Genomic DNA, 27109 nt, shown 5'->3' on the forward strand with positions numbered 1-27109 from the left:
TCCTGCTACTCTCTGTCTTTCTCTCTCTTTCTGTCTCCCCATCTCTATTTCCTTGTCTGTCTCTTCTCTTCTGCCATTCCTACCCCAGAGACTGGTCTCCCCTCTCCCCTGGGTACCTTTCCCATTCAATTCATACCCCAATAGAAGTCACATGACATCTCTCTCTCTCACATGATGCATTCTTAAATTTCAACAGCATTTTCCTTCAGGTTCCTTTTCACATGTGGTAGCATTGATTAAGAGATTATCTTTGGTTATCAGATGCAAGTTTGAGACCCAAGGAGGATATTGCCCAAGGGGCATTGACACTGTTCTAAATATATACTGCATTTGTGATTGTCTGTGAGATTGTTATTCTTAGGCATAAGTATGACCAGGTTATTGTTTTTCATTTAATCATGACATAAGGAGATTTGATTGTGTGTCAAGTTGACAAGGGTTGGGCTGTGATGCCTATTCTTGGTTGTTGACTTGACTACATCTGGAATGAACTAGAATTCTAAGTGGAGGGTAGAGTAGTGATCTGAACACTGAAGCATGAAGATAACCTGCCTCTGATCCAGATCCTGAGGCTGGATGACACATGCCTTTAATCCAGACCTTGAGGCAGTAAGGCACAGATTTAATCTACGTCACACCTTATGCTGGAAGGACAGTGGAAGAGTGAAGCTAGTGTGTTATTTCATTGTCTGCTTTCCCTCCCCTTGTTAGCACATTCATTTCTTCACAGGCATTGAAGCCTATTTCTTTGGTATTCCATCATAGAAAAAAGAAAACATCTGAGATACCAAGCCTTATGGGAATATTCAGCTTTCCATTCAGTGCTAGGCATTGTTGGACTGCAGCCTGCAAGGCATTCTGGTAAATACCTATATATACATATGTAAATAGGCAGATAGTTTGATAGATAAATAAATGGTGGATGATAGACGGAAGACAAATAGAAGATAGATATAGATTGATGATACATAAATTTATAAATGAAAGATAGATATAGATTGATGACAGATGATAGACTGATTGACAGATAGAGATGTATAGACAGAAGACAGATAGATATAGAGATAAATAGATGATAGAGATATGTGATTGATAGAGATTGATAGATGATACATACTGATAGATAGATATAAATAGATAGACATAGATTCAGATAGATAGATGATAAATAGATATACATAGAAGATAGAGAATGAGATAGATAAATAGTAGATAGACATAGATAGATAGATGACACAAGATAGATAGATAGATATAGATTGACAGACACAAACAAACAGATAGATAGACAGACAGAGAGACAGAGAGACAGAGAGACAGATGATAGATGATGAAAGGGGTAAACTATACTCAAAAGCTTCACTTCCAGAAATGAAGGGACCAGACCCTCACTAGGCCCCCTGTTCCATCAGCCATGAAAGGCTACAGAAAAGACACATGCGGGCCTCTGACACAAGGAAACTCCAGATCCCCTGGCATCCCAAAGTTCAGGGCCAAAACTGAACACAAAGATTCTCCAGGTGCACCCCCAGCCTCCTAGATACTTTGTTCCTGGGAACTGTTTGTCCATAAAAGAAACCCCAAGGTGGACCAAAAATCCCCTGCTGTCTCCAGGAAACAGTTCTGAAAACTACTGGTGTCTCTGAACAACAGGCCACATGTAAGTAATAAGACAAAGCCACAGAAACCACAGAACATTCCCTCTCAGCACTGACCAATGAGAATAATTGGTTTTCATGCCAAAATATGACTTTGAGAAATGCTCCTAATTGTTCCCAAATGTCTACCCAGTACCTACTGATGCTGTCCTGTAACTTTTGTCTTTAAACCTAACAGTAGACAGGGAACTTCCCTCCCTCTGGAGTCTGCTGCATCAACTTGCTAGACAGGTCCCTTTCATGGTTGGATGGACAATCATTAATCCTTGCTTTTGCAGTTTGGGGGGTCTTCCTCATGGTCTCTGGGCATCTTTGCAACTTGGACACAACCATAGGACTTATAAAGGCATTCCTCCAATCCCCATTCAATCTGAGTATTCTAGTTACCATGAAGATTATCCTTTTATTGTTATTCATTTTGCAATAATTTGACATGTATTTCAGAAATAAAACTCTCTTCTGGCAGGAAAAAGATATGTCATCTTGTTTGTGATCTGGTTCCTGCATTTCACTCCTAGTTATCTGAAGGGACTGTGACTATCAGGTAAAAAGTAGACTCAGTTCCCCTGAAATTAGGAAGAAGAAACAGAATATACTTTTTGTTTTGTTTTTTGATACTGGGTTTTTCTTTCTTTCTTTCTTTCTTTTTTTTTTTTTTTGTTATCGGCTGTCTTGGAACTAGCTCTAGTAGACAAGATTGGTCTCTAACTCACAGAAACCTGCCTGTCTCTGCCTCCTGAGTGCTGGGATTAAAGGCTTATACTACCACTGCCCAGCACCAAACATATTCTTATGTGTCCTAAAAATCTCTATTTTTTTAATACTCTGGGCTCCCTTCCATCTGTTAAATGAGAGAATCATTCCAGTCCACACTGTGTCATGATCTGTGCAAGCTTGACAACTGGTGTGGAGGAGGAGGAAGAGGATGAACCTGTGAACTGCAGGAGGAGAGCTAGATCATCTCCTGCAGACAGGGGTGAGTGATACTGAAATCTGTGTCTCTGCAGATCTCTAAAAGGCCCATGTCTGGAGCAGAAGACAGGGCCAGGGACCCCTGTGCTGTGGCTTTAACCAGACTCTGACACTTCAGGAAGTGTTCTTGTCACTGAAGCCTCACCAGCTAATCAGGGTCACTGGGCCTACCTGCCAGTCACAGGTCTCACAGACACTTCCTGGAGCCATGCTGCAGGCTTGGTTTCACAGCAGGACAGACACCAGGGGAATTGATTGCTGCACTGTGAGCACTGCTGTAGGGGATGTGAGGGGAGCATGGATGAGCATGGAAGCCACAGCATGGTGAACCAGTGGATGCTATCCCAAGATGGGGAGAACAGGATGGGGGAGGCATGGGAGATGGTTTGGCAGGCACTCCAGGAGGCTGGGTGAGAAACTGAGGCCACATTCAGTGCTCTGTGAGGTCCCAAGTGGTCCTAGAAACTCCTCAGATTCTGGTTCTGGCATGTGAATACTTCAGTTTTTGGACTGTGTCTATGGAAATCATTTCCATCAGGGAGATTTGAGTAGAAACATCTTTGTAGTCAACACCAATGTGCATTTGGTGCTTAAGGAACCATGTTGTCAAACTTGGAGAGGCCTAGTTTCTCTAGTGTCTTCTAGAAGTTCTGCACCTCACATTTAACATTTAGGTATAAGATCCATTTGGATTTAATTTTGTGCATGGTGTAAATGGTATTTTTTTCTTTCTATTTTTATATTTATTTACTTTTGTTTTATTTATTTACTTTTTTGAGACAGCATTTCTCTGTGTAGCTTTGGAGTCTGAGCTGGAACTTGCAATGTAGATCAGGGTAACCCCAAACTCAGAAAGGTTTGCCTCACTCTTCCGCCTGAGGGCTTGGGTTAAAGAAGATTGCAAATGGCATTCTTGTGATGGATCGCACAACACTACTAAGCAATGATGTTGAAGAGTAGAATTGCTGATATAAAGGTTTTACCAATCCTTAGGGAATAGCATGTCCTACAAAATAGAATTTACCTGAGAGAGGGCTGCCTCTAAAATAATTGGTATGTTAACCAGGTCTGTTAGAGATTAGGGTGATAAAATATGCATATGTTCTTCTTGACTTTCCAGACATTAGTCTCCAAACCATGACAAAAGAGACACCCCTGAGGTACAAACAGCTCCTAGGCCCATCCCCACATCACAGAACAGGGCTGCTGTTTTTTCTTTTCATTTTGTTTTTCGAGTCAGGGTTTCTATGTGGCTTTTGAGGCTGTCCTGAAACTAGCTCTTGTATAGCAGGCTGGTCTCTAACTCAGAGAGATCCACCTGCATCTGTCTCCTGAGTGCTGGGATTAAAGGCATGCAGCCTCCAATGCCCAGCTAAGAATGGGGCTTTTAAAAGCTGCTCCAGGGGGTATTACTGGGTCACAGTGAACATTAAGGCCTGGTGGGCCAAAAAGTTCCAGTTTTCTTCTAGAGAGTCTCATAGATCTGCCAGATGGGAAAGAGGACACCAGATGACAACTATTTGAAATGTAAAACACTGTAGTGTTAAGAACTTGCCTGATCTACCAAGGATTTCATTTAGGCCCCCAGGCAGAGAGGAGGAACATTCCTGGGAAAGCTACTAATATCCTGGGGCTTATGTCTTTTGTGCTTTCCCTAATGGCCTAATGTGTTGGTAATTAAACAGAGAGCCACCTGGGCATTGGTGGCACATGCCTGTAATCCCAACACTCTGGATGCACAGGTAGGTGGATCTCTGTGAGTCCAGCCGGGTCTACAGAGTGAGTTCCAGGACAACCTCCATGACCACAGAGAACCAAAAAATAAAATAAAATAAAACAGAGAACCTTGTCTAAAACCAGGAATTGGTTTGTGAGACCTGGTAATGATCTGGAAAGAAGACTCTGTGGGGCAGTTGCTTCATTTGTGGAGAAACAATGTCTTCCCACTGCATGGATCAATGGTTATCTGTCCAAAGGCCACTGTGGGCTTTGTCAGTAATGATCATGAGATTCCCTGAGTTCCCTAGTTCCATCACAGCCTCCAAAATAATACAGAGAAACCCTGTCTCGAAAAACACAAAAAAGAAGTGATTCATCTTAAGAAGCTTTCTTAGAATAAAACAAAGCTTAAGCAAGTCTTCCCTGACCCAGCTTTTATCTTTTCTTTGTTCTGTCTTTCTTGTCTTTCTCATCTCCTGGCACCTCTACCTTAGGACCTGACAGTAACATATGAGTAACCATGTTACTCATGTGCTATGAAATAAACATAATAATATCTTTTCTATTGAAGTCTTTCTTTTGCTTAACTAGCCTGGCTTCCAGTTTCCTGTATTTAAATTCTTCAGAGTGTAATGTGGAGTGTGACCCCAAAGGAAATTCAAGATCACAGCATAAGTGGACTGCAAAGTCTGTTTTAGGAGCCTGGAGGTCATTGTCTATGCCTTTAATCCCTGCACTCAGGAGTCAAAGGCTGAATTTCCTTTTGTCTTTTGATGAAAAGTTGATTATGTTATATTTTCCTGCTTTTGTTCTTGGCTTTTTCTCTCCATCCCCTTCTTTTTTCCCAAATATCACACACCTTCTATGTTGCTGTATATTTGCTGTAAGTACAGACGTCATACTGTGTGAACATGTGTATGATTATTGTTTTGTAATCCTCGTGAGAATTCTATGTTTCCACTTTGCTTGTAGCTTTGGAATCAGGTATCCTATTATAAGCTGTTGGGAATTTTCCATGGATTACATTTAAATCAAGTTGCAAATATACATTTTAGGGTATCTTATTATGGATGTATCAAATTCCCAATGATTATTTATGTACTTTATTCATGTAGGCTCTTTTATCCTTCATGTTTTTAATCTGTGAAAGACTTTTACTGTTTTGACTAAAACATAGTTTGGAGCATGACAGGTGACTCATCACTTATTCTTCTTGGGGATGGCCTGAGTTCAGATCCCAGCAACTAAATTTGGAGGCTCATAACTACCTGCTACTCCAGTTTCATTGAATGCAGCTCCCTGTTCTCTGGTATGTAACATGTATGCACATGGAAAATCTTACTTACACACAAACTGTATACAGAAAAATATTGAGATAAACTCCTTTGAAAATTCTTGTGACTTATCAAGCAATGAGAGCAAAATCAGTTACTTTGGGTGCATAATACAAATCATGCACTGTTTCTTTTTACATTTATTTTACATATTTAATTTACTTTTCATTTTGCAAACCAACCCTTTTTGCCCTCTCTCTCCATCTACTATCTCCTACCTCTCTCTGTTGCCACCCCAAAGTCACTCCACAGAGGGTGGAAAGCCTTCATTCCAGAGACAACAAAGTCTGGCATACAAAATTGAGGAAGCATCAAGCCACTCCATCGTGTGTCAAGATTGAGCAAGGCATCCACCTGTAGGGATTAAGCTCCAAAAAACTAGTTTGTGCACCAGGGATGGGTCCTGTTTTCACCGTCAGGGTCCCCCAACAGATCAAGTCTCATCATTGTCACCCATGCAGGTTCCCAGCTGTCAATCTATAGTCTGTGAGCTCCCACTAGTGACAGTAGTAGAAGGTGTGGCTTTGTTGGAGTGGGCTTTTCCTTGTTAGAGTAAGTTTGTCATTGTGATGTAGGGCATTGAGGTTTCTCATACTCAGGGTGCTGCTCAGTGTCAGGTAATTCCCTGTTGCCTCTGAGTCAGGATGTAAGGACTCTGATTTCAGCAACACATATGCCTGCAGGCTGCCATTCTCAAGCAGTGAGGGACATTAAGTGAACCTCTTAAATTTGAAGAAAGATACCCAAGTAAAATATTTTCTTGTAAGTATTGACATGGCTCATTGTGTCTCCACAGCAATAAAAACCAACAAACACAGATGTTGGTACCAGGGAATGGGGCATTGCTGTCATAGGCTGGCCTTGTCATGTAATTTCTCTGATGTGTTCTCAGCATGTGTTGGTCTGCTGGCTTGCCTCTACCTTTATGTCTTTCACTGGGATTTCTTTCTCAAGTCTATAGCTAATTAAAAGGCCAAGAAATGGTGCATGGGAACCTCCTAGTCTCTTTCCTGCTAAACTCACTGGGTGAATACATTTTAATGTCCATGTCATTGAATAAGAATGGGAAGCACCAGAATTATTTGAATATACAATCAATGACATATATATATATACATATATATATGTGTGTGTGATATATATATATGTGTGTGTATGTGTGTGTGTGTATATATATATATATCACGCTTCCTGTTTTACACATGTGTGGGATGTTTTAGATGCAGTAACCTATGATGATGTGCACATTGGCTTCACTCAGGAAGAGTGGGTTTTGCTGAATCCTTCCCAGAAAAGTCTCTACAAGGATGTGATGCTGGACACCTACAGGAACCTCACTGCCATAGGTTTGACTGAATTTTCCTTCATGGTTTAAATAAGGGGAAGTCTGTTTCTTTGTTGCTGATGATCTTCAGTAATTTTGATTGAGAAAAGGGAAACTTAGGTGAATAAGGCATACTTCTAATGTTCATTGATGACATTAACTTAAATTTTGTATAATTTCCATTCATATATCCTGTATTTTCTCATATTGTATTTAGGCTACAGGTGGTAAGACCATAATATTGAAGAATACTGTGAAAATTCTCGAAGACATAGAAGGAAATTTTCTTGTACAAGTTTACACAAATTTGGCTCTGAAGAAATTTTAATGTGTCCTAGAGGTTTTTAAGCAGAGCAGCAGTGTAAATAAGCACAGCTTAAAGTACATTAGTGACTCTTAATTTCTTACCAGAACATATACCTCAGCATCAGGTAGTTATTCTGTGATTCCGAGGAATGCCTGTGAAACAGAACTCAGCAAAACAATGCCTTAACTTATAACGCCATTTGCAATACAGCTCCATGAGATGTAATGCTGTAGCAATTCCAATCCATTTAGTTTCATACCACTCAGATATTGTAAACAGTGTACACATTAAATAAATGATACATATATGTCTAATACATTTCAAGAAAAAAATAATCTATAGTAAATCTGGCCATGGCTCACATATTTGTACCTTTCTTAAGTATATTGAAAGTATCAGTTTATGAGAATCAAGAAGGTTGTTGTGGAGAAACCTTAATCCCTATACCACATGTCTGTGAGGGAAAAAAAGTGAAACTGTGTGAATGAAGTATGGAAAACTTTTAGTTGTTATTCTTCCTTTAATAATCATATCATATGTTAGGCTGGGCAGTGGGGGTGCACACCTTCAATCCCAGCACTTGGGACACAGGAGGAGGATCTCTGTGAGTTGGAGGCCCGCCTCCTCTACACAGTGTGTTCTAGGACTCCATAGCTACAATGAGAATCCTGGGTCAAAAAAACATGTTAAAAAGAAAGAATATCACATGTAACCCTAAATACAAGTAATGTGAGCATAGAATATTGAAAGAAGGTGTGTACATACCCCTCTCCCTCAGAACATTTAGAAGTTGGGGAAGATATTTAGTGGTCCCAACTTTGAGGAGATCCATTAAATGTCATACAAGTTTACAGTTAATTGGTTTTCCAACTTCATTGGAAAGACATCAACAAACACACACTGCAGAAAAACACTATGATAACTGGAATGTATGAACACTTCCATTTGTCCTGGTACATTCTGACAATGAAGTGTGACTTACACTATAGGAAAACTTATGATTGCAGTAAGTATGGTGAAGCTCTTAGTTCCTCTAGTTCTTTTCAAATATGTGAAAAATCTCATGTAATAAAGATGCCATAAATGTGGGCCATGAAATAAAGGCTGTTACTATCACAAACAGGTATCTTCAAAGACACAAATCAACCCCTAATGATGGGACGTATCAGGAATGTAAAACTTAAGATCCACTTCCTGTTTACAATTAGACCAAATTAGGAAATAAATTTATACAGATACTAAGTTTCATCTCTATAATGCATGTGGTAAAGCTTTCACATATGTCTATTAAGGTTGGAGGAAGGAAAGAAGACATACAGTGAGAAACCATGTGAATACTCTCATTGTGTTATAATCTTGTGTGTTATAGGCATCTTCAAAGTCATGAAAACATTCACACTGGAGCAAAACCATATGAAAGTCTTCAGAATGGTGAAGTCTTTGCATGTCACAGTTGTCTCCAACTCCAAAGAAGAACACATACTGGAGGGAAAACCCATGAGTGTAATCAATTTGGTAAAGCCTTTGCAAGTCATGGTGAGCTTAAAAGTCATCTAAGAACACATACTGGAGAGAACCCCTACCAATGTAATCAGTGTTCTAAAGCCTTTGCAAGGCATGGTGAGAAGCTTCAAGCATATGTAAGAAAACATATTGGAGGGAGACATTTTTAATGTGATCAATGTGGTAAAGCATTTGTAAGGCAAGATCATCTTCAAAGACATAAAAGATCACACACTAGATAGAAACTCTATGAATGTGCTCAGTGTGGTAAAGCTTTTGCAAGTCGTGGTCAACTTCAAGTACATAAAACAACACACGCTGGAGAGAGGCACTGACACTGCAATCAATGTGGTAAAGCCTTTTCACAGAACAGTCATCTTCAAGTACATCAAAGAACACCCACTGGAGATAAACCCTATGAATGCAATCAATGTGGGAAAGCTTTTGCAAGACATGGTCAACTTCAAATACTTCAAAGAACACACACTGGAGAGAAACCCTATGAATATATCCACTGTGGTGAAGCCTATGCAAGTCATAGTAAGATTAGAAGACACATAAGAACACACACTGGAGAGAAACTCTATGAAAGTAATCAATGTAGGAAAGCATTTTCAAAACACTGTAAACTCCAAATACATAAAAGAACTCATACGGGAGAGAAACCCTATGCATGTAATCAGTGTGGTAAAGCCTTTTCACTTGGCAGTGGCTTGAAAGTACATGAAAGAACACATACAGGAGAGAGACCATATGGATGTAATAATTGTGGTAAAGCCTTTGAACTATGAGCCACTCTTGTAAGAACACATTCTGGACAGGAACCATATGAGTGCAGTCAATGTGGTAAAGCCTTTTCACAGGCCAATGATCTTAAATTACATAGAAGAACACATACTGGAGAGAAACCCTTTGAATGTCAGCAGTGTGGAATAGCCTTTGCTCATAATGGTCATCTTCAAAGAAATAGAAGAACACATACTGGAGAGAAACCATATGAATATCATCAATGTGTCAAAGCCTATACATGGGCCAATAGGCTCAAATATCATAGAGGAACACACACTTGAGAGAAACCGTAGGAATATAATCAATGTGGTAAAGTCTATTCACACGTCAGGAGTATTCAATATCATAAAAGAACACATACCCAAGACCTACCCTGTGAATGAAACCAATGTGGTAAATCCTTTGAAAGGAATCACAATGTAGAGAAACCCCTTAATTGTAAGCAGTGTGGTAAAGCTGTGCATTTTGCATAACTCAATAATCTGTGAGATCCTGAAAATTTTAATACTGAAGGAAATCTTGGTATAAAGGATTTGGTAAAGTCTTAAATTAACACACATTTAGTTACACAAGATTCTTCTGGGAAAAACATCTGACAAGTGTTACCACTCTGCTCAAGCATTGTGTTGTTTCTGTTGTGTTGTGTTTGCACCTGCAAACTCATATGTACAAAAGTCCTACGAGTTCACTGATAAGGTCATCCTTTTTTTTCATGCTTTTCTTTAATTGCATAAAAACCTAACTCAGATCACTTGATTTCTCTAAATTCAATCCTAAGTGCTTGATTTCTGTTCCATGAACCAATTCATAATGAAGGGAACTTACTAAGACTTTAAATGCCTCAACACCTGGGATACAGGAATAAGTGCATACAAGAGAAAATATTCACCTGTGATAATCTGTTTGGTCAGAGAATTGATTGAATTTAACTATGTGATGTCAGTGTTTGGGATTGTGACAGGTCATGGATGTTCTCAAGAAGGGTAGACCCTTGAGTCTTTCTGTACCAGAGACTACAGAAAGTTCTCAAAAAACCTGACATAGTTTCTGGCAATGAACTTGTAATAATTTTGCTCGTCCACATCTGTAATCCCATTCGTATTTTAAAACCTTTTTGTAACATCTTTTTATTAGGTAATGGAGAAGTCATGGAAGGGAAATGCCTATTCATGTACAGAATTTAGTAAAGATTTCATACTTGTTTTTGTTTCAATAAAAATGGATTGGGTTAAGGTGGAGTGTCAATGAGTTCATGAAACCCAAGATAAATGACAAGCAGGTGTTTTACTGGGGAACAACTTACACAAATAATAATATAGATTTGCCATGGCATTCTTGCTCAGGAAGATGCAATATATGCCTTTATGTCATGATGTACAACCAGAGAGAGTGAGACAGAAAGAGAGAGTAGAGACAGAGAGAAAGGAGGGAGAGAAAGGGAGAGGAGTGACCAAGAGTGGAGAGAGACAATAGGGAGGGGAGAGAGAGAGACAGGGAGAAAGGAGAGACAGCAGAGAGAGGAGAGACAGAGAGGATAGACCCAGAGAGGAGAGACAGAGTGACTGGAGAGAGAGAGAGAGAGAGAGAGAGAGAGAGAGAGAGAGAGAGAGAGAGTTTCCCCCAGCTTCTCCACCTTCCTTCTGTCAGTTACATAGAACCAAAGACACAGCACAGTAGACTCCAGCAGATCCCTCCCATCTGACTGTCCTGTCCACTAGAGGCTCTGGTTGGCTGGTGAGTCCTGAATGACAGGACCAGGTGAGCAGAAGAGACACAGCACAGTGGTCTATTCTGAACAATGAGTTCCTGTGTGACCCCAGAGGAACAGAAAACCAGATTCTAAGAGGTGAATCCTGAGGTGGGGCTTTTGCCATCCTACCACCCACTCCCCCCAACCCTCTGTTCTTGTAGACTGCAATAGTGGGCTTTTCAGGGATGGAGTCTGGACTGAGGTGACTGCAGTTGAAGACCCATCGTTGGAATCTTGAGAGCAGGGTTTGGAACGGGGGAACGAAACATTAAAATCTCACTGCATAGATATAAAAACTGCTAGGGCTTCCACCTAAACAACCTAGAATCCCTGGGTACCGGGGCCTCTGTTTAATTCTGGCTTCTTCCAGCTGGAAAGGGACAATGTGGGAAGGGATGAGTCAGGACTAGGTACTCACATTCAGCAGGAGGTAAGGGTGGAGAATTTTTCCCTTATCTAACATCCTGTAGACTTCAGGAGGCAGAGAATGCAGGGTGGGTTAACCTTCCACTATAACAGGGAGGTGTGGATGGAGACAGGCTGCTTCGAGTCTAGGCAGTGTTTGGTAGCACGGATCCAATCCCAGCCCTCAGGGTACCAAGGGCAGGTCTTCTCCTGGAGTCACCTCAGTTCAGACTCAGCAAATAAATAGCCAGCAATTGTCCCCCTGAGAAGGGGAAAGGGACTAGAGCTCCTGAACAAATAGGGCCCATGGGGGAATCAGAGAGGGTGGTAGGAGAAAGAGAAGGGGAGAAGTGTCTGGGGGAGGAGGACATGAGGGAGCAGGAAGACTGAGTCAGGGAAAGAATAAAGAAGGAGAGCAAGGAAAGAGAGACCATAATAGAGGGAGCCGTTACAGGTTTAAAGAGAAATCTGGCACTAGGGAAATGTCCAGAGATCTACAAGGATGACCCCAACTAACAGTCTAAGCAATAGAGGAGGGGCTACCTTAAATACCCTACCTGGATAATGAGATTGATGACTACCTTCTATGCCACCCAAGAGCCTTCATACAGTAGCTGATGGAAGCAGAGGCAGACACCCACAACTAAGCACTGAGCTAACTCCTGGAAACCAGTTGCAGAGAGGGAGGAGTGATGAGCAATGGTGTCAAGACCAGGCTGGGGAAACACACAGAGACAGCTGACCTGAACAAGGGGGAGCTCGTGGACCCCAGAATGACAGCTGGGAAACCAGCATAGGATGAAACCAGGCCCCCTGAACATAGGTGTGAGCTATGGGCTGTCTCAGGAGCCTCTTATGGTGGAACCAGTGTTTATCCCAACTGAACAAATGGACTTTTTGAGCTCGTTCCCCATGGAGGGATACTCTCTCAGCCTAGATACATGGGGGAAGGCCTAGGCCCTGCCCCACATGACTTGACAGATTTTGATGATCCCTCACTGAAGACTACACCATCCCTGGGGAGTGGACAGGGGTGGGACAAGGGTTCAGTGAGGTGTGTGTGAGTACGTGAGGTTGATGGGGGCTGGGAGTGATATGTAAAATTAGATAGTTTCTAATTTAAATATAATATATATATATATATATATATATATGGGACAGGGGAGATGGGGTTGTGAATACCGGAGCTAAAAATGGATGGTGCCAGAGCCCTGAAGGACTGGAGATTAGGGAAAACCCAGGACATGATGAGGCAATTGCAGGGAAGATGGGATTGGGATTGGGGGCTGGTATGGGGTGGGAAAGGAGGGGAGGGAGAGGGACCCAGGATTGACATGTGAAGCAGACTTATTTCTAAATTAAATAAAAAACTTAAAAAATGGCAGTGAAATAAAATAAAAGTGACCCGATCACCTTGTTCCTCTCCAATTCTCTCCTCCCCTCTGTCTGTCTGTTCCTCTCTCTCTCTCTCTGTCTCTACGTGTGTGTGTCTCTCTCTGTCTCTGTGTGTGTGTGTCTCTCTCTATTCTCTGTCTTTTTCTCTCTCCCTCTCTCTCTCCTGCCACTCTCTCTCTCTCCCTCTCTCTCCTGCTACTCTGTCTTTCTCTCTTTCTCTCTCTCTCCCTCTCTCTCTCTTCCTGGTATTCTGTCTCTCTTTCTTCCTGGTACTCTCTATCTTTTTTCTCTCTCTGTCTCTGTCTCCTGCTACTCTCTGTCCTTGTCTCTTTTTCTCTCTCTCTGCTTCCAATCTCTTTCCTTGCCTCTCTTCTCTTCTGACTTTCCCACTTCAGACACCAGTCTCCCCTCTCCCATTAGCATTTACTTCATTCCTCAATAAAATTCACATGACATCTCTCTCTCTCACATGATGCATTCTTAAATGTCAACAGTATTTTCCTTCAGATTCCTTATCACATGTGGTAGCAACAATTAAGAGAATATCAGTGGTTATCAGATTTCAGTTTGAGTTATGAGAAAGATGTCCCCCAAAGGACATTGACACTATTATAAATATATACTGCATTCATGATTGTCTGTGGGATAGTCTTGTTATGTTTAAGCATAATTATGACCTGGTTATTGTTTTTCATTTGGAGATTTATCATGATAAATGGTGATATGATTGTGTGTCAAGTTGACAAGGGATGGATTTTGATGTCTATACTTGGTTATCGACTTCACTGTATCTGGTATGAATATAATTCATAAATAGAGGGCAGAGTTGTGATCTGAACCTTGAGGCAGGAAGATGACATGTCCTTGACCCAGATTCTGAGGCTGGATGACACATGCCTTCAATCCAGACCTGGATGCTGGAAGGCACACCTTTAATCTAAGTCACTTCTTATGCTGGAAGGACAATGGAAGAGGGAAGGTAGTGTGTTAGTTCATTGTCTGTTTTTCCTCCCCTTGTCAGCACATCCATTCCTTCACAGGTATTGAAGCCTGCTTCTTTGGGATTCCGGTATATAAAAAAATTACAAACAAGGCTGAGACACCAAGCCTTATGGGACCAATCAACTCTAGATTCTTCAGTTTTTCATTTACTGCTGTCCATTGTTGGACTGCAGTTTTTGAGACATTCCAGGAAATCCACACACACGTATGTAGATACATAAATAGATAGACAGATAGAGATAGATAGATAGATAGATAATAGATGATACATAGATGAATGAAAGATATGGATTATAGATATTGATAGATGATGCAGAGATAGATGACAGATAGATATATAGATAACTAGATAATAAACAATAGATGATAGATCAATGATAGATAGAGACAGATTATAGACATTAAATAGATGATAGATATAGATAGAATAGGTACAAATAATAATAGATAGATGATATATAGAATAATGATGCATAGATTGATGTTACATTATATATTTAGAAATATAGATAGAGACAGATAGATGAGGAATAGAGATAGAGGTAGATGACACACATGCATAGAAATATGATAGGTGAAAACGGATAGACATAGATAGACTGATGATAGATATACACAGATGATAAGTATATACATAGATGCTACAGATAGAGATAAATAGATGATAGAGATGGATACATAGATGACAGACATAGAAATATAGATATAGATAGATGATATGTGTATTCATATAGATAGATGATAGACAGACAGAAAGAAAGATAGATACAGGGACAAAGAGATTCTATTTTTAATTTCTGTGACTAGAGATTCCTGACTAATACTGTGGGATTTCCTGTCAAATACATTTCTATACTAATTTTGGATTTATACTCTAACTACACATCAGAAATACCTTTACCAAATACTTTAACCACAATACATAAATTCACAGAAAATATCATTTTCTAGTATATAAAGCTAAAGAATAAGGGAGACAGTGAATCATTGGGTTGGGTGTTATTTCTGATGAAAAGTTTCTTAAATAATAAGAGTCATTGGATACATGGCTAAATTTGGTTACTTTTTGTCAAGTTGATAGATACTTGTTACTTAGTGTAAAACTACTTGCTTGTTTATTAACTTAATCTTATAGGCATTCATTTTGGAAACTTATTAAAGCTTAAAAAGGAAAAGCCATCATCAAAGTTCCAATCACAAAAGAAAGAGAAAGTAAACTCTGTCTCCAGTTGTAAAGCCACCAATTACAACTGTAGTTAAAGGACTGAATGATGGAGATGGTGAGAGGGTGCAGCATTTAAGAACACTGGCTGCTATTTAGGAGGACCTAGATTCAATTCTCAGCAATCACATGGTAGCTCACAACTGTCTTTAGATACAGTTCTAGAATACCTGACACCCTCACACAGACATACATGTGGCCAAACACCAATGCACATAAAATAAAAATAAATAAACAGCATTGAATGAAATTTAACATCACCTTCTAAATGGAGATAACTTGTTCCAGTGGTATCCTGACTTGATGGATTTTCCAGAGTTATGTTTGTACACTACCACTACCTGGCTACATAGGTTTGTTTTTGGTTTTGTTTTGTTTTGATTTTTTAAGAAAAAGAGACATGTCTGATCCTGGCAGCACCAATATACCTCAGAGAACATAATGGGCATTAATGAAACTCCACATGGGTTTTACATTGTTTATAGCAAAAGTAAGCCACTGGACAAGAAAGTGCTCTTGCCTCAACTGCAGACAGTATGCTGTCCAAATTGGGCCAGCAGGACACAAAATAGAGTGAGTGCCAAACCTTCCTAATACAAGGTGGGACAGTTCTTCAAAAATACTGCCTCATAGAAAATTCTGTCAGATATGCTAGGCCGGTAGACCAAAGATGAATGAGCCGATGTTACAGAGGATCCTTGGGTGACTCTGCAAGCAGCCAGCAGTTTCAGTCATTTCTTCCAGTTTTTGGAAGTTTCTCAGTTACACTTCCTGCTTACTTGGGTAATGTTATTCCCTTCTTGTGTCTCTGATGGATTTGAAGACTTTATAGCGACAGTTGTAGTTTTTTCAGAAAAGAAATTCACTTAAGAAATGTAAAGTGTATAAGGTTGAGAAACAGGAAAAGATAGTTTTGGTAATGCAAGTTAGAATAAACAGTGAATTAGCAGCAACTTCTAGGACTGAACAAAATAGTGTAGATACTGCCATATTTTCTTCTGAATTTGTCAAATGCTGATGGGCTAGACATTGTTGATGCATTTATTCCCTGTGTATACTGGACATATTTATTGAACTTATTGCATTTTTTCTTATGTTAGTTATAACCTTTCTTATTTTTGACAAAAGGCAACATGTGGTGATATTTTGCTTGTGCACCTTGAAGGCCTGTATTCATGGAGTTCTTAGACTGTTGGTCCAGGTCCTACCACAGGTCAAATCTTTTCTATAAAAAAACTGAAGGTGGAGCATAAGCAGATCATGTTGGGCATGCAGAGAATGGAGAATGAGAAAACCCAGGCTTCAGAAAAGCTGGCCAAGGAGACAGGCTTCTACTGTTATGTGCCTATTTGTCTGAGACCACAAATTGTGTGGAAGGGTAATCTCTGCCTTTCTTTGTCACTAGATTGGAGAGGCCACAGCTCTGGTTCTACCCTTTCTGCTTCTCATCAAGATGCTCTTGAATTTGTACTTCTTGTACTCATTTTTTCCAAGTAGGAAAGACACTGCTAGCTCCCTACAGCACCATATGATCACACTCAGTATGCTCTAGATCATTGGTTCTCCACCTTCCTAATTCTATGACCTTCAATACAGTTCCTTTTGTTCTGGTAAACCCTGAGGTAAGAATGTTGTAAGCATTTCTCCTTTTACATTGTGATCATGTTCAGATGTGGATTTGTTGACTGACTATGCTTCAGAATAGGGAGAAATCAACACGACTGTTTCTGGACTCCCAATGTAAAATCCACATATTTAGGAATATAATTGCTTTGGAAACTACATACATGGTCTCCTTGTCATCTGAGGTAATAAATCTTTTTCAATTTTTTCAGGCTTGGTTGTTGTAATGACTATTCTAGTTAGTCAAACTGACTACTGCTGGAATTAACTAATACTCAAAGGGTTTTGCAGGGCTTTTTTGTTTGTTTGTTTTTGTTTTTTGGGGGGGTTTCAGGAATGGGTTTCTCAGTAGATATAGAGTCAGACCTGGAACTCACTTTGTAGACCAGGTTAGCTTTGAACTCAAATTGATCCATCTGCCTCTGCCTCTCTTATACTGGGCATGGGCCACCAACACCCAGCAGGCATTTTCTTATGAAAGGTTTTAAAATGGGAACACATATCTTTAATGTAGATATTTGGAGGTGGTAAAATCCATCTTTGCACATCTTTAATCCCAGCCATCAGGAGCCAGAAGCAGTTGGATTTCCTGGCATTGAGGCCTGCCTCGTCTATAAAATGTGATGCAGATAAATGCTGTTTCCAACAAAAAAAATCATGAGAAAAATTCAATCTATAATCTTGTTCACACCTTTTGGTTGCAGTATACATATATAAGGGATGTTGAGGAAGGAGAGCTCTCTTTCTTTGCCTGCTCACCCTAGATCTGGCTGATGAGTTTATTCACTTAATAGCTTTAGAACCTACTTCTTTAAAATACTTGGGTATATTGAAGAGCACCTTAAATGCTCAGACTCATAAACCAAACAACAACTTTCCCTTCTTAGAAAGCCATTGTTAGACTACCTGGGCCAGAGCCTGTGAGATATTTTAATGAATCTACTTTCTATGAACACAGAGAGACACATTGTACCAGTCCGGTTCAAGCACACAAAACTGAATGATGCAAGTGTATTTTTCACCTGCCCACTGAGGAAGATGTGCTGGCTCAGCATAGTGCTCCTGCAGCCATTCTTCCCAGCCCCTTTCTCAATAAGTGTTCTACTTACCATGAAGACCGTATTTTTTATTATTATTCATTTCTCAGCAATTTGATATGAATTCAGGAATAAAACTAAAAAAGCAATGGAGAAATCACTCAGTCTTCTGGCAGGAGAAAGATAAATCATCTTGTTTGTGATCTGGTACCTGCATTTCTCTCATGGTTATCTGAGGTGCCTGTGACTACCAGGAAAAATGTAGACTCAGTTATTCTCAACACAGCAAGAAGCCATACAACTAATTTATATATGTTTGTTTGTTTTTTTTTCAAGACAGGGTTTCTCTGTGCCTTTGATGCCTGGCTTGGAACTTGATCTTGTAGAACAGGCTGGTCGTGAACTTATAGGTATATGCATGCCTCTGGCCCCTACTGCTGGGATTAAAGGTGTGCATAACCACTAACTTACAAAAACACCTTCCTTTGTGTCCTAAAGTTGCTCTTTATTTTTTACTATCATGGGCTCCCTACCATTTGTTGAATGAGAGAATCACTCCAGTCCACACTGTGTCACAGTCTGTGCAAGCTCGGCACATGGTACAGTCAAGGAGGAAGAGGTGAATGTGTGAACTGTAGGAGGAGAGCTGGGTCATCTCCTGGAGACAGGGGGAGTGATAATGAAATCTGTATCTTAGCAGATCTCTAAAAGGACTGGGTCTGGAGCAAAAGCCAGGGCCAGGGACTCCTGTTTTGTGACTTTAAGTACACTCTGACCATTAAGGAAGTGCTCTTGTAGCTCAAGCCTCATCAGCCTATCAGGGTCACTGGGCCAACCCACCAGTAACAGGACACTTCCTGGAGCCATGCTGCAAGCTTGGTTTCACAACAAGACAGGCACCAGTGGATTGATTGCTGTGCTGTGAGTGCTGCTATAGAGGATGTGAGGGGAGCATGGATAAGCATGGAAGCCACAGCATGGTGAGGAAGGGGATGCTCTCCCAAGATGGGGAGGACGGGGTGGGGAGGCATGGGAGACATTGTGGCAGGTCCTCCCAGAGGGAGGCTGGATGGGAACCTGCGGCCACATTCAGTGCTCTGTGAGGTCCCATGGGGTCCTAATAAATCCCCAGGCCCTGGTGCTGGCCTAGGAATAATTCACTCTGTGGGCTGCATCTGTGGAAAGCATTCTGATCAGGGAGATTTGTGTAGAAACATCTTTGTAGTCAACGCCAACGTGCTCTTGGTGCATGCTGAAGGCAAATTGTCAAACTTGAAGCAACTTAATTTCTCTAGTGTCTTCTAGATGCTCTGTACTTTAAATTTGACATTAGGTGTAACATCAGTTTGGAGTTTATTTTGTGTATGCTGTAAATGGCATTCATTTTCTTTTTTTATACTTATTTATTTTTGGTTTATTGAGACAAAATCTCTCTCTATAGCTTTGGAATCTGCCCTGGAACTTGCTCTATAGAGCAGGCTAGTTCCTATGTCACAGAGATATGCCTTCCTCTGCCTCCAAAGTGCTGGGATTAAAGGCGTGTACCACCAATGCCCATCTCTTTCTTTTTTATATATTTTTAATGATTTATTTATTTATTATGAATACAACATCCTTCCTGCATATATGTCTGCACACCATAAGAGCACAAAATATCTCATTGTGTATGGTTGTGAGCCACCATGTGGTTGCTGGGAATTGAACTCAGGACCTCTGGAAGAGCAGTCAGTGCTCTTAACCAATGAGCCATCTCTCCAGCTCCTATTTTTGTTTGTTTGTTTTTTGTTTTTTTTTTTGAGACAGGATTTCTCTGTGTAGCTTTGGAGTCAGATCTGCAACTTGCTCTGTAGAGCAGGCTAGCTCCAAACTCATGGAGATCTGCCTGCCTCTGCCTCCCCAGTGCAGGGATTAAAGCATGGGACATTAAAGACATCTGTAATGGCATTCTCATGTTGGATTGCACTCCACTATTAAACTGTGATGTTGTAGAGTAGAATTGTTGAAATAAAGGATTTGCCAATTTTTAGGGAATAGTAAATCCTGCAAAACAGAATTTACCTGAGGAAGTGCTGACTCTAAAATAACCCGAGGATAATTAGTATGTGAACCAGGTCTGTTAGAGATTAGGATGCTAAAATATGAATTTGTTATCCAGGATTATACAGAAATGTGGCTCCAAACCATGATAAATGAGAAACCTCTGATTTACAAACAGGCCCAAGGCCCACTCCCACATCACAGAACAGGGCTGCTTTTTTTTTAATTTATTTTCTTAATGAGTCAGGGTTTCTCTGTGAATTTGGAGGCTATCCTGAAACAAGCTCTTGTAGATCAGGCTGGTCTCTAACTCACAGAAATCTGTCTGCTTCTGCCTCCTATGTACTAGGATTACACACATGTGCCACCAAAGCCCAGCTGGCTCTCTGTTTAATTATCAACACATCAGGCCCTTAGGGAAAGCACAAAAGACCTAGGCCCCAGGCTGTCAGTAGCTCTCCCAGGAATGCCTGAGGGACTACATGAAATCCTTGGTTGATCAGACAAATCCTTAACACAGCGTTGTTTTATGTTTCAAAAAGTTGTCACCTGGTGTCCTATTGTGCAGCATCATTTGAGTGACATCCTGAGTTTGTTCCAATGTGTGATAACTTCTGATGGCTTCCTAGAACTTCCTCTTTTGGTCCATTTCCCCCAGGAAGTCATATAGAAGAGGCTACTCCTCATCCAGGCATTGTTGGGGCACGTCTTTAATCCCAGAACTTGGGAGGCAGAAACAGGTGGATCTCTGTGAGTTTGAGGCCAGCCTGGTTTACAAGAATGAGTTCCAGGACAGGCTCCAAAGTCACAGAGAGACCCTGACTCAAAAAAAAACCCCAAAAGAAGCAATGAAGCAATTCCTCTTTAGAAACTGAATTAGAATAAGACACAGCTTAAGCAAATCCTCCGTGCCCCAGGATGTAAAGACTCAACACCTTCAGTTCCACATCTGGCTGCTAGCTGCCATGACCCTTCCCATGATGATGATTAAGTGAACCTCTGAAATTTTAAGTGAGATACCTCAAATAAATTTTTTTTCATTTGTGTCTGTTCACAGCAATAAAAACCTATAAAAGACAGAGGTTAGAATGAGAGACTGTTGTATTGCTGTCATAGGCTGGCCCTGTCATACAATTTCTCAGATGTGTTCTCAGTAGTGTTAGTCTTCTGGCTTGCTTCTCCCTTTATGTATGTTGACTGGGATTTCTTTCTCAAGTCTATATGCTACTTAAAGGGCCACGAAATGTTGCATGGGAACCTCCTAGTCTGTTTCCAGCTAGAGTCACTGGGGGAAGACATTTTAATGTCCATGTCATGGAATGAGTGTGGGAAGCACCAGAATTATTTGAAATCAATCAATGACATATATATATGTGTGTGTGTGTGTGTGTGTATATGTATGTGTGTGTGTGTGTGTATATTTATACATATATGTGAGTATCACACTTCCTGTTTTACACATTTGTGGGTTGTTTTAGGACACAGTAACCTATGATGATGTGCACATCAGCTTCACTCAGGAAGAGTGGGCTTTGCTGAATCCTTCCCAGAAAAGTCTCTACAAGGATGTGATGCTGGAGACCTACAGGAATCTCTCTGCCATAGGTGAGACTAAATTTTCCTTCATGTTTTTTTTTTTTGGTTTTTCGAGACAAGGTTTCTCTGTATTGTTTTGGAGACTGTCCTGGAACTCACTCTGTAGACCAGGCTGGTCTCGAACTCACAGAGATCTGCCTGTCTCTGCCTCCCAAGTGCTGGGATTAAAGGCGTGTGCCACCAATGCCTGGCTCCTTCATGGTTTAAAATAAGTGGAAGTCTGTTTCTTTGTTATAGATGCTCTTCTGTAATTTTGATTGAGAAAGGGGAAACAGGTGAATAAGACATAGTTCTAATATTCATTGGTGATATTAGCTTAAATTTGATTAAATTTCCTTTGGCATTTCATGTTTTTTCTGATGTTGTATTTTAGGCTACAAGTGGGAAGACCATAATATTGAAGCACATTGTGATAGTTCTAGAAGAAATATAAGGTAATTTTCATGTGCAAACTTATGCAAATTTGTATTACACCCCATTGAGATCTGTGATGTAGAAATGATAATCCTTTTAGTTTCATACCACTCAGATATATTAAAAAGTATACAAGTTGAATAGGTGACAGGTTTATGTCCAAGAACTTTTAAGAAAAAAATTCTATAGTGAAGCTATCATTAATCATATGTTTGGGACTTTGCTAAGTATATTGAAAGGATCAGATTATGAGAGTTCAGAAGGTGGTTTTGGAGGAACCTTAATCCCAATATGACTTGTCTCTAAGGAAAAGAAAGCCAAATTGTGGGAATGAATGTGCAAACATTTTATTTGTTTTTCTTGCTTTAGTAAGTGTATACTGTTCAGTGGGGCAGTGGTAGTGCATACCTTTAATACCACCACACTGGAGGTATAGGTGGCTGGATCTCAGTGAGTTGAAGGCCAGCCTGGTCTACAGAGTGAGCTCTAGGACAGAATTCAAAGCTACACAAGGAAAATCTGTCTCAAAAAATTGTGAAAATAAAAAGAATATCATGTATCACTCTAAATACAAGCTATGTGAGCATAGAATATGGAAAGACACAAAGTAGCCACCCTCACTCTCTGGGCAACTAAAATATGAATGTTATTTACTAGCTCGCAACCTAGAGTAACTGTGTTAAATATAATACAAGATTACAGTTAATTGGATTACCAACTTCCTTGGGAAGACATCAATGAACACACACTGCAGAAAATCACTCTGAGTATTTGAATGATTGAATACATTCAATTGTCCTGGTACATTCAGCCAATTGAACATAATTCAAATTACAGGAAAACTTATGAATGCAGTAAGTAGGCCAAAGCTCTGAGTTCATCCTGTTCTTCTCATATATGTGAAAAATCTCATATAAATAAGATGTCATAGATGTAGGCCATGAAATAAAGGCTCTAATGCTCTGTCACAGGCATCTTCATAGCCACAAAGCAACCCCTCATGAATGGAAACATCATGAATATAAAACTTAAGATTTGATTCATCTTTGCAAATAGGCAAATTTTTAAACTCAATATATGTAGATACCACTGTTCATCAGTATATTGGAAGTGGTAAAGCTTTTACATGTGCCAATTATCTTTGCAGGAATGAAAGAACCCATCCAGGACAGAAAACCCTGTGAATACACTCAATGTGTTAAAACCTTTGTGTGGTACAGACCTCTTAAAAGACATGAAAACATTCATACTGGAGAGAAACCATATGAAGTTCTTCAAAATGGTGGAGTCTTTGCATGTCACAGTAGTATCAAACTCCATAAAAGAACAGGTCCTGGAGAGACAGCCCATGAACGTAATCAATGTGGTAAAACTTTTTCACAACACAGCAGTCTCATAAGTCATGAAACAACACATATTAGAGACAAACCCTATGAATGCAATCAATGTGATAAAGATTTTTCTCATGTCAGTGGTCTTCAATATCATAAAAGAACACACACTGAAGACAAACCCCACAGCTGCAAACAATGTGGTAAAAATTTTTCACAGCTCAGTCACCTTAAAGTACACCAAAGAACACACACTGGAGAGAAACCTTATGAATGTAATCACTGTGGTAAAGCTTTTGTAAGTCATAGTGATCTTAAAAGACATAAAAGAACACACACTGGAGAGAAACCCTATGCATGTAATCACTGTGATAAAGCATTTATAAGGCATAGTGTTCTTAAAAGTCATATAAGAACACACACTGGAGAGTTATCCTATGCATGTAATCACTGTGGTAAAGCTTTTGTAAGTCATAGTGTTCTGAAAAGACATATAAGAACACACACTGGAGAAAGACCCTACAACTGCAATCAATGTGGTAAAGCTTTTTCACAGAACAGTCATCTTCAAGTACATCAAAGAACACATGTTGGAGAGAAACCCTATGAATGTAATCAGTGTGGTAAGGCTTTTGCATGCCAGAGTCATCTTCAAAGACATAAAAGATCACACACGGGAGAGAAACCCTATGTATGTAATCAATGTGGTAAAGCCTATTCACAAGCCTGTAGTCTTAAATATCATAAAAGAACACATACTGGTGAGAAACCCTATGCTTTTAATCACTGTGGTGAAGCCTTTTCACATGACAGTGGTTTCAAAGCACATGAAAGAATGCATACAGGAAAGAGACCCTATGGATGTAATGATTTCACATGTCAAGAGTCTTCAATATCATGAAAGAACACACACTGGAGAGAAACCCTATGTATGTAATCAATGCGGTAAAGCATATTCACATATCAGCAGTCTTCAATATCATAAAATAACACATACTAGACAGAAACCATATGAATGCAGTCAATGTGGTAAAGCCTTTTCACACACCAGTGGTCATAAATATCATAAAAGAACACACACTGGAGAGAAACTCTATGAATGTAATCAATGTGGGAAAGCCTATTCACATGTCAGGAGTCTTCAACATCATAAAAGAACACATACCCAAGATGGATCCTGTGAATGAAACTAGTGTGGTAAAGCCTTTGTAAGAAATCACACTGCAGAGAAACCCCTTAATTGTAAGCAGAGTGGTAAAGCTGTTCACTTTGCATAACTCAATAATCTGTGAGATCCTGAAAATTTTAATACTGAAGGAAATCTTAGTATTAAGGATTTGGTAAGATCTTCAATGACCACACATTTAGTTACATAAGATTCTGCAGGGAAAAATGTCTGACAAGTGTCAACAATCTGCTCAAGAGTTTTGATGTCTCTGTTGTGTTTCCACTTGCAAACTCATATGGAAAAAATTCCTATGCATTCACTGATAAGGTAACCCTTTTTGTTTTCATGCTTTTCTTTAATTGCATAAAAAACATAACTTGATTTCTCTAAATTCAATCCTAAATGCTTGATTTCTGTTCCATGAACCAATGCATGATGAGGGGAAACTGTTAAGACTTTAAACGTTTCAACCCCTGGGCTACAGGAATGAGTGAGTGCAAGAGAAAACATTCACCAGTGAAAATCTGTTTGGTTAGAGAATTGATTGAATTTAATTATGTGATGTCAGTGTTTGGGTTTGTGACAGGTCATGCATGTTCCCAAGAAGGGTAGACCCTCGAGTCTTTCTGTAGCAGACACTACAGAATATTTTCAAAACCCTGAACTATTTTTTGGCAATGAACTTGTAATAATTTTTCTCATCTATGTCTCTAACTCCATTCATATTTTTCCCCTTTTTGTAACATCTTTATATAAGGTAATGGGGAAGAAGTCACAGGAGAGAAATCCCTATTCATGTAAACAATTTGGTAGAGACTTTAGAATTTATACTCATGTTCATTTTCAATAAAATTTTTTCATGTAAGGACAGGTGTTAATGAGTTCACTAGACCCAAGATAAATGATTAATGGGTGTTTTATTGGGGAACAACTTACAAAGATAATAATAAAAAAGATCCATCGAGGCATTACTGCAAGAGAGACAGAGGGAGGAGAGGGAGAAGGTAGAGAGAGGGGGAGATAGGGAGAGAGTGGAGAGCAGGAGAGACAGAGAGGGGAGAGAGAGGAGACAGAAAGAGTGACAGAGAGGGAGAGATAGAGATGGACAGGAGAGAGAGGAGAGGGCAAGAGAGAGAAAGACAGAGAGGAGACAGGGGTGAGAGAGAGAGAGAGAGAGAGAGAGAGAGAGAGAGAGAGAGAGGAAATGGGAAAGAGAGAGCATAGAGAGAGAGACAAAGAGGGAGAGAGGAGAAAGAGAGAGGGAGAAGGGAGAGAGAGGAAGAAAGAGAGGAGAGATACAGACAGATAGGAGAGAGAGACAGAGAGGGTGAGAGGGGAGGGACAGACAGAGGAGAGACATAGAGAGGAAAGACAGCAGAGAGACAGAGCGAGAGGCAAGAGGGAGGAGAGAGAGACAGCGAGAGGAGAGACAGAGGACAGATAGAGAGGAGAGAGAGAGGGAGAGTGAGTTTCCTCAGAGTCTCCACCTTCCTTATGTCAGGCACACAGAACCAAACACACTGCACAGTAGACTCCAGCAGATCCCTCCCATCTGACTAGTGGGTCCACTAGAGGCTCTGATTGGCTGGTGAGACCTGAATGACAGGACCAGTTGAGCAGAGGAGACACAGCACAGTGGTGTTATCTGAGCAAAAAATTCCTGTGTGACCCCAGGGGAACCGAAAACCAGAATGCCAGATGTGATTCCTGAGGTGGGGGCTTTCACCACCACACCACCCACTCCCCCAACCCTCTGTGCATGGAGCCAGCAATAGTGTGCTTTTTAGGGGTGGAGTCTGGACTGAGGTGCCAGCAGGTGAAGGCCCATCATTGGCATCTTGAGGGCAGGGTTTGTAATAGGGCAACCAAATATTCCAACCTCTCTGCATAGATACAGAAGCTGCTAGTGTTTCCAGCTAAACAACCTAGACTCCCTGTGTTCAGGGGCCTCCATTTAATTCTGGTTTCTTCCAACTGGAAAGGGACGGTTTGGGAAGGGATGAGTCAGGACTAGGGAGGTAAGGGTTGGAGAAATATTCGCTTAGCTGCCATCCTATAGATTTCAGGCATCAGTTCCTTGAGGAGGCAGAGAATGCAGCTTGGGTTAACCTTCTGCCATAACAGGGAGGTGTGGGTGGAGAGAGGCTGCTGCGAGTCCAGGTGGTGTTTGGAGGCACTGATCCAATCCCAGCCCTCAGGGTGACAAGGGCAGGCCCTCTCCTGGAGTCACCTTAGTTCAGACTCAGTAATTAAAATGCCAGCCTTTGACCCCTAGAGAAGAGGAAAGGGACAAGGGCTCCTGAGCAAATTGGGAGCTTGGGGGGAGGGGAGAGGAAGGTAGGAGAAAGAGAAGGGGAGAAGAGGAGGGGGAGTTGGACATGAGGGAGCAGGAAGGTTGAGTCAGGGGAAGAATAGAGGAGAGCAAGAAAAGAGAGACCATAATAGAGGGAGCCATTACAGGTTTAAAGAGAAATCTGGCACTAGGGAAATGTCCAGAGATCCACAGGAATGACCCAAACTAAC

At 40.5% G+C, this 27109-nt stretch overlaps 1 pseudogene; it reads left to right on the forward strand.

Annotated features, from left to right (window-relative positions):
- Positions 1 to 2537: 2537 nt before the first annotated feature.
- LOC101827215 lies at positions 2538 to 9608 on the forward strand (annotated as a pseudogene).
- Positions 9609 to 27109: the final 17501 nt, after the last annotated feature.

This window comes from Mesocricetus auratus, unplaced genomic scaffold, assembly GCF_017639785.1.
Source record: "Mesocricetus auratus isolate SY011 unplaced genomic scaffold, BCM_Maur_2.0 Super-Scaffold_100066, whole genome shotgun sequence".
Lineage (NCBI taxonomy): Eukaryota > Metazoa > Chordata > Mammalia > Rodentia > Cricetidae > Mesocricetus > Mesocricetus auratus.